The sequence below is a fragment of the Somniosus microcephalus genome, unplaced genomic scaffold, assembly GCF_052327205.1.
Source record: "Somniosus microcephalus isolate GS21.2 unplaced genomic scaffold, FLI_Smic_1.0 unresolved_chr1, whole genome shotgun sequence".
NCBI lineage: Eukaryota > Metazoa > Chordata > Chondrichthyes > Squaliformes > Somniosidae > Somniosus > Somniosus microcephalus.
The window spans coordinates 66668988-66677375 of record NW_028225179.1 but is presented as its reverse complement, the minus strand read 5'-3'; positions in this window follow the sequence as shown (position 1 = coordinate 66677375).

The following is an 8388-nucleotide window of genomic DNA, read 5'->3' as shown; positions in this document are numbered from 1 at the left end:
AACCAGACACCGAGTGACCCAGACATTGAGCGAACCAGACACCGAGTGAACCCAGACACAGAGTGAACCAGACACCGAGTGAACCCAGACACCGAGTGAACCCAGACACAGAGTGAACCCAGGCACCGAGAGACCCAGACACCGAGCGACCCAGACACAGAGCGACCCAGACACAGAACGACCCAGACACCGAGTGACCCAGAGACCGAGCGACCAGACACCGAGTGACACAGACACAGAGTGACCCAGACACCGAGTGACTCAGGCACCGAGTGACCCAGACACAGAGTGATCCAGACACAGAGTGACTCAGAAACCGAGTGACCCAGACACAGAGTGACCCAGACACAGAGTGACTCAGACACCGAGTGACCCAGACACAGAATGAATCCAGACACAGAGTGACCCTAACAGAGTGACCCTGACAGAGTGACACACACCGAGTGATCCCAGACACCGAGCGAACCAGACACCGAGTGACCCAGACACCGAGCGACACAGACACCGAGCGACACAGACACCGAGTGAAACCAGACACAGAGTGACACAGACGCAGAGTGACACAGACACCGAGTGACACAGACACAGAGTGAACGCAGACACAGATTGACCCTGACACTGAGTGACCAATACACCGAGCGACCCAGACACCGAGTGACCCAGACACCGAGCGACCCAGGCACAGAGTGACCCAGGCACCGAGCGACCCAGACACCGAGCGACCCAGACACAGAGTGACCCAGACACCGAGCGACCAGACACCGAGCGACACAGACACAGAGAGATCCAGACACCGAGAGATCCAGACACCGAGTGAACCCAGACACCGAGTGAATCCAGACACCGAGTGACACAGACACAGAGTGAACCCAGACACCGAATGACCCGACACCGAGTGACCCAGACACTGAGCGACCCAGACACCGAGCGACCCAGACACCGAGCGACCCAGACACCGAGAGTCCCAGACATAAAGGGACCAGATACCGAGTGACCCAGACACTGAGTGACCCAGACACAGAAAGACCCAGACCCCGAGTGAACCCAGACACCGAGGGAACCCAGACACTGAGTGACACAGACACAGAGTGAACCCAGACACCGAGTGACCCGACACCGAGTGACCCAGACACCGAGCGACCCAGACACCGAGCGAACCAGACACCGAGCGACCCAGACACCGAGCGACCCAGACACCGAGAGTCCCAGACATAAAGGGACCAGATACCGAGTGACCCAGAAACTGAGTGACCCAGACACTGAGTGACCCAGACACAGAAAGACCCAGACACAGAGTGACCCTAACAGAGTGACCCTGACAGAGTGACACACACCGAGTGATCCCAGACACCGAGCGAACCAGACACCGAGTGACCCAGACACCGAGCGACACAGACACCGAGCGACACAGACACCGAGTGAAACCAGACACAGAGTGACACAGACGCAGAGTGACACAGACACCGAGTGACACAGACACAGAGTGAACGCAGACACAGATTGACCCTGACACTGAGTGACCAATACACCGAGCGACCCAGACACCGAGTGACCCAGACACCGAGCGACCCAGGCACAGAGTGACCCAGGCACCGAGCGACCCAGACACCGAGCGACCCAGACACAGAGTGACCCAGACACCGAGCGACCAGACACCGAGCGACACAGACACAGAGAGATCCAGACACCGAGAGATCCAGACACCGAGTGAACCCAGACACCGAGTGAATCCAGACACCGAGTGACACAGACACAGAGTGAACCCAGACACCGAATGACCCGACACCGAGTGACCCAGACACTGAGCGACCCAGACACCGAGCGACCCAGACACCGAGCGACCCAGACACCGAGAGTCCCAGACATAAAGGGACCAGATACCGAGTGACCCAGACACTGAGTGACCCAGACACAGAAAGACCCAGACCCCGAGTGAACCCAGACACCGAGGGAACCCAGACACTGAGTGACACAGACACAGAGTGAACCCAGACACCGAGTGACCCGACACCGAGTGACCCAGACACCGAGCGACCCAGACACCGAGCGAACCAGACACCGAGCGACCCAGACACCGAGCGACCCAGACACCGAGAGTCCCAGACATAAAGGGACCAGATACCGAGTGACCCAGAAACTGAGTGACCCAGACACTGAGTGACCCAGACACAGAAAGACCCAGACACAGAAAGACCCAGACACCGAGTGAACCCAGACACCGAGTGAACCCAGACACCGAGTGAACCCAGACACCGAGTGAACTCAGACACCGAGTGACCCAGACACCGAGTGACCCAGACGCCGAGTAAATCCAGACACCAAGTGACACAGACACCGAGTCACCCAGACACCGAGGGAACCAGACACCGAGGGAACCCAGACACCGAGTGACCCAGACACCGAGTGAACCCAGACACCGAGAGACCCAGACACCGAGAGACCCAGACACCGAGAGACCCAGACACCGAGAGACCCAGACACCGAGCAACCCAGACACCGAGCGACCCAGACACCGAGCGACCCAGACACCGAGCGACCCAGACACCGAGCGACCCAGACACCGAGCGACCCAGACACCGAGCGACCCAGACACCGAGCGACCCAGACACCGAGCGACACAGACACCGAGTGAACCCAGACACCGAGTGAACCCAGACACCGAGTGAACCCAGACACCGAGTGAACCCAGACACCGAGCGACACAGACACCGAGCGACACAGACACCGAGCGAAACAGACACCGAGTGAAACAGACACCGAGTGAACACAGACACCGAGTGAACCCAGACACCGAGTGAACCAGACACCCAGTGACACAGACACTGAGTGAACACAGACAGAGTGCCCCAGACACAGGGTGACCCAGACACAGAGTGAACGGAGACACAGAGTGACACAGACACAGAGTGAACCCAGACACAGAGTGAACCCAGGCGCAAAGTGAATCTAGACGCAGAGTGAACCCAGACACCGTATGACCCAGACAGAGTGTGACCCAGACAGCGACTGAACCCAGACACAGAGTGACAGACACCGAGTGACACACACCGAGTGACCCAGGCACCAAGTGACACACACCGAGTGAACCCAGACACCGAGTGACACAGACACAGAGTGACACAGACACCGAGCGACCCAGACACCGAGCGAACCAGACACCGAGCGACCCAGACACCGCGTGACCCAGACACCGAAAGTCCCAGACACCGAGTGACCCAAATACCGAGTGACCCCAGACACCGAGTGATCCAGACACCGAGTGACACACACCGAGTGAACCCAGACACCGAGTGACACAGACACAGAGTGAAACAGACAGAGTGAAACAGACACTGAGCGACCCAGACACCGAGTCACCCAGACACCGAGTCACCCAGACACCGAGTGACACAGACACCGAGGGAACCCAGACACAGCGTGAACCCAGACACATAGTGAACCCAGACACAGCGTGATCCCAGACACCGAGTGAACCCAGACACCGAGCGACCCAGACACAGAGCGACCCAGACACAGAGTGACTCAGACACAGTGTCAATCCAGACACAGAGTGACCCTGACAGAGTGACCCAGACACAGAGTGAACCCAGACACCGAGCGAACCAGACACCGAGTGACCCAGACATTGAGCGAACCAGACACCGAGTGAACCCAGACACAGAGTGAACCAGACACCGAGTGAACCCAGAGACCGAGTGAACCCAGACACAGAGTGAACCCAGGCACCGAGAGACCCAGACACCGAGCGACCCAGACACAGAGCAACCCAGACACAGAGCGACCCAGACACAGAGTGACCCAGACACCGAGTGACCCAGAGACCGAGCGACCAGACACTGAGTGACACAGACACAGAGTGACCCAGACACCGAGTGACTCAGACACCGAGTGACCCAGACACAGAGTGACCCAGACACAGAGTGACTCAGAAACCGAGTGACCCAGACACAGAGTGACCCAGACACAGAGTGACTCAGACACCGAGTGACCCAGACACAGAATGAATCCAGACACAGAGTGACCCTAACAGAGTGACCCTGACAGAGTGACACACACCGAGTGATCCCAGACACCGAGCGAACCAGACACCGAGTGACCCAGACACCGAGCGACCAAGACACCGAGCGACACAGACACCGAGCGACACAGACACCGAGCGACACAGACACCGAGTGAAACCAGACACAGAGTGACACAGACGCAGAGTGACACAGACACCGAGTGACACAGACACAGAGTGAATGCAGACACAGATTGACCCTGACACTGAGTGACCAATACACCGAGCGACCCAGACACCGAGCGAACCAGACACCGAAAGTCCCAGACATAAAGGGACCAGATACCGAGTGACCCAGACAATGAGTGACCCAGACACAGAAAGACCCAGACACCGAGTGAACCCAGACACCGAGTGAACCCAGACACCGAGTGAACCCAGAAACCGAGTGACCCAGACACCGAGTGACCCAGACACCGAGTAAACCCAGACACCAAATGACACAGACACCGAGTCACCCAGACACCGAGCGACCCAGACACCGAGTGAACCCAGACACCGAGAGACCCAGACACCGAGCGACCCAGACACCGAGCGACCCAGACACCGAACGACCCAGACACCGAGCGACCCAGACACTGAGCGACCCAGACACCGAGCGACCCAGACACCGAGCGACCCAGACACGAGCGACACAGAGACCGAGAGACCCAGACACAGAGTGAACCCAGACACAGAGTGAACCCAGACACAGAGTGAATCCAGACTCCGAGTGTACCCAGACACCGAGTGAACCCAGACACCGAGTGAACCAGACACCCAGTGACACAGACACCGAGCGACACAGACACCGAGTGAACCCAGGCACCAAGTGAACCCAGACACCGAGTGAACCCAGACACCGAGTGAACCCAGACACCGAGTGAACCCAGACACCGAGTGACACAGACACCGAGCGACACAGACACCGAGCGAAACAGACACCGAGCGAAACAGACACCGAGTGAACCCAGACACTGAGTGAACCCAGACACTGAGTGAACCCAGACACCGAGTGAACCAGGCACCCAGTGACACAGACACTGAGTGAACCCAGACAGAGTGACCCAGACACAGGGTGACCCAGACACAGAGTGAACGGAGACACAGAGTGACACAGACACAGAGTGAACCCAGACACAGAGTGAACCCAGACGCAAAGTGAATCTAGACACAGAGTGAACCCAGACACCGTATGACCCAGACACAGTGTGACCCAGACAGCGAGTGAACCCAGACACAGAGTGACACTGACACCGAGTGACCCAGACACCGAGCGAACCAGACACCGAGCGACCCAGACACCGCGTGACCCAGACACCGAAAGTCCCAGACACCGAGTGACCCAAATACCGAGTGACCCCAGACACCGAGTGATCCAGACACCGAGTGACACACACCGAGTGAACCCAGACACCGAGTGACACAGACACAGAGTGAAACAGACAGAGTGAAACAGACACCGAGCGACCCAGACACCGAGTCACCCAGACACCGAGTGACACAGACATCGAGGGAACCCAGACACAGCGTGAACCCAGACACAGCGTGAACCCAGACACAGCGTGATCCCAGACACCGAGCGACCCAGACACCGAGCGACCCAGACACAGAGCGACCAAGACACAGAGTGACTCAGACACAGTGTCAATCCAGACACAGAGTGACCCTGACAGAGTGACCCAGACACAGAGTGAACCCAGACACCGAGCGAACCAGACACCGAGTGACCCAGACATTGAGCGAACCAGACACCGAGTGAACCCAGACACAGAGTGAACCAGACACCGAGTGAACCCAGACACCGAGTGAACCCAGACACAGAGTGAACCCAGGCACCGAGAGACCCAGACACCGAGCGACCCAGACACAGAGCGACCCAGACACAGAACGACCCAGACACCGAGTGACCCAGAGACCGAGCGACCAGACACCGAGTGACACAGACACAGAGTGACCCAGACACCGAGTGACTCAGGCACCGAGTGACCCAGACACAGAGTGATCCAGACACAGAGTGACTCAGAAACCGAGTGACCCAGACACAGAGTGACCCAGACACAGAGTGACTCAGACACCGAGTGACCCAGACACAGAATGAATCCAGACACAGAGTGACCCTAACAGAGTGACCCTGACAGAGTGACACACACCGAGTGATCCCAGACACCGAGCGAACCAGACACCGAGTGACCCAGACACCGAGCGACACAGACACCGAGCGACACAGACACCGAGTGAAACCAGACACAGAGTGACACAGACGCAGAGTGACACAGACACCGAGTGACACAGACACAGAGTGAACGCAGACACAGATTGACCCTGACACTGAGTGACCAATACACCGAGCGACCCAGACACCGAGTGACCCAGACACCGAGCGACCCAGGCACAGAGTGACCCAGGCACCGAGCGACCCAGACACCGAGCGACCCAGACACAGAGTGACCCAGACACCGAGCGACCAGACACCGAGCGACACAGACACAGAGAGATCCAGACACCGAGAGATCCAGACACCGAGTGAACCCAGACACCGAGTGAATCCAGACACCGAGTGACACAGACACAGAGTGAACCCAGACACCGAATGACCCGACACCGAGTGACCCAGACACTGAGCGACCCAGACACCGAGCGACCCAGACACCGAGCGACCCAGACACCGAGAGTCCCAGACATAAAGGGACCAGATACCGAGTGACCCAGACACTGAGTGACCCAGACACAGAAAGACCCAGACCCCGAGTGAACCCAGACACCGAGGGAACCCAGACACTGAGTGACACAGACACAGAGTGAACCCAGACACCGAGTGACCCGACACCGAGTGACCCAGACACCGAGCGACCCAGACACCGAGCGAACCAGACACCGAGCGACCCAGACACCGAGCGACCCAGACACCGAGAGTCCCAGACATAAAGGGACCAGATACCGAGTGACCCAGAAACTGAGTGACCCAGACACTGAGTGACCCGACACAGAAAGACCCAGACACAGAGTGACCCTAACAGAGTGACCCTGACAGAGTGACACACACCGAGTGATCCCAGACACCGAGCGAACCAGACACCGAGTGACCCAGACACCGAGCGACACAGACACCGAGCGACACAGACACCGAGTGAACCAGACACAGAGTGACACAGACGCAGAGTGACACAGACACCGAGTGACACAGACACAGAGTGAACGCAGACACAGATTGACCCTGACACTGAGTGACCAATACACCGAGCGACCCAGACACCGAGTGACCCAGACACCGAGCGACCCAGGCACAGAGTGACCCAGGCACCGAGCGACCCAGACACCGAGCGACCCAGACACAGAGTGACCAGACACCGAGCGACCAGACACCGAGCGACACAGACACAGAGAGATCCAGACACCGAGAGATCCAGACACCGAGTGAACCCAGACACCGGTGAATCCAGACACCGAGTGACACAGACACAGAGTGAACCCAGACACGAATGACCCGACACCGAGTGACCAGACACTGAGCGACCCAGACACCGAGCGACCCAGACACCGAGCGACCCAGACACCGAGAGTCCAGACATAAAGGGACCAGATACCGAGTGACCCAGACACTGAGTGACCCAGACACAGAAAGACCCAGACCCCGAGTGAACCAGACACCGAGGGAACCCAGACAATGAGTGACACAGACACAGAGTGAACCCAGACACCGAGTGACCGACACCGAGTGACCCAGACACCGAGCGACCCAGACACCGAGCGAACCAGACACCGAGCGACCCAGACACCGAGCGACCCAGACACCGAGAGTCCCAGACATAAAGGGACCAGATACCGAGTGACCCAGAAACTGAGTGACCCAGACACTGAGTGACCCAGACACAGAAAGACCCAGACACAGAAAGACCCAGACACCGAGTGAACCCAGACACCGAGTGACCCAGACACCGAGTGAACCCAGACACCGAGTGAACTCAGACACCGAGTGACCCAGACACCGAGTGACCCAGACGCCGAGTAAATCCAGACACCAAGTGACACAGACACCGAGTCACCCAGACACCGAGGGAACCAGACACCGAGGGAACCCAGACACCGAGTGACCCAGACACCGAGTGAACCCAGACACCGAGAGACCCAGACACCGAGAGACCAGACACGAGAGACCCAGACACCGAGAGACCCAGACACCGAGCAGACCCAGACACCGAGCACCAGACACCGAGCGACCCAGACACGAGCGACCCAGACACCGAGCGACCCAGGACACCGAGCGACCCAGACACCGAGCGACCCCAGACACCGAGCGACACAGACACCGAGTGAACCCAGACACCGAGTGAACCCAGGACACCGAG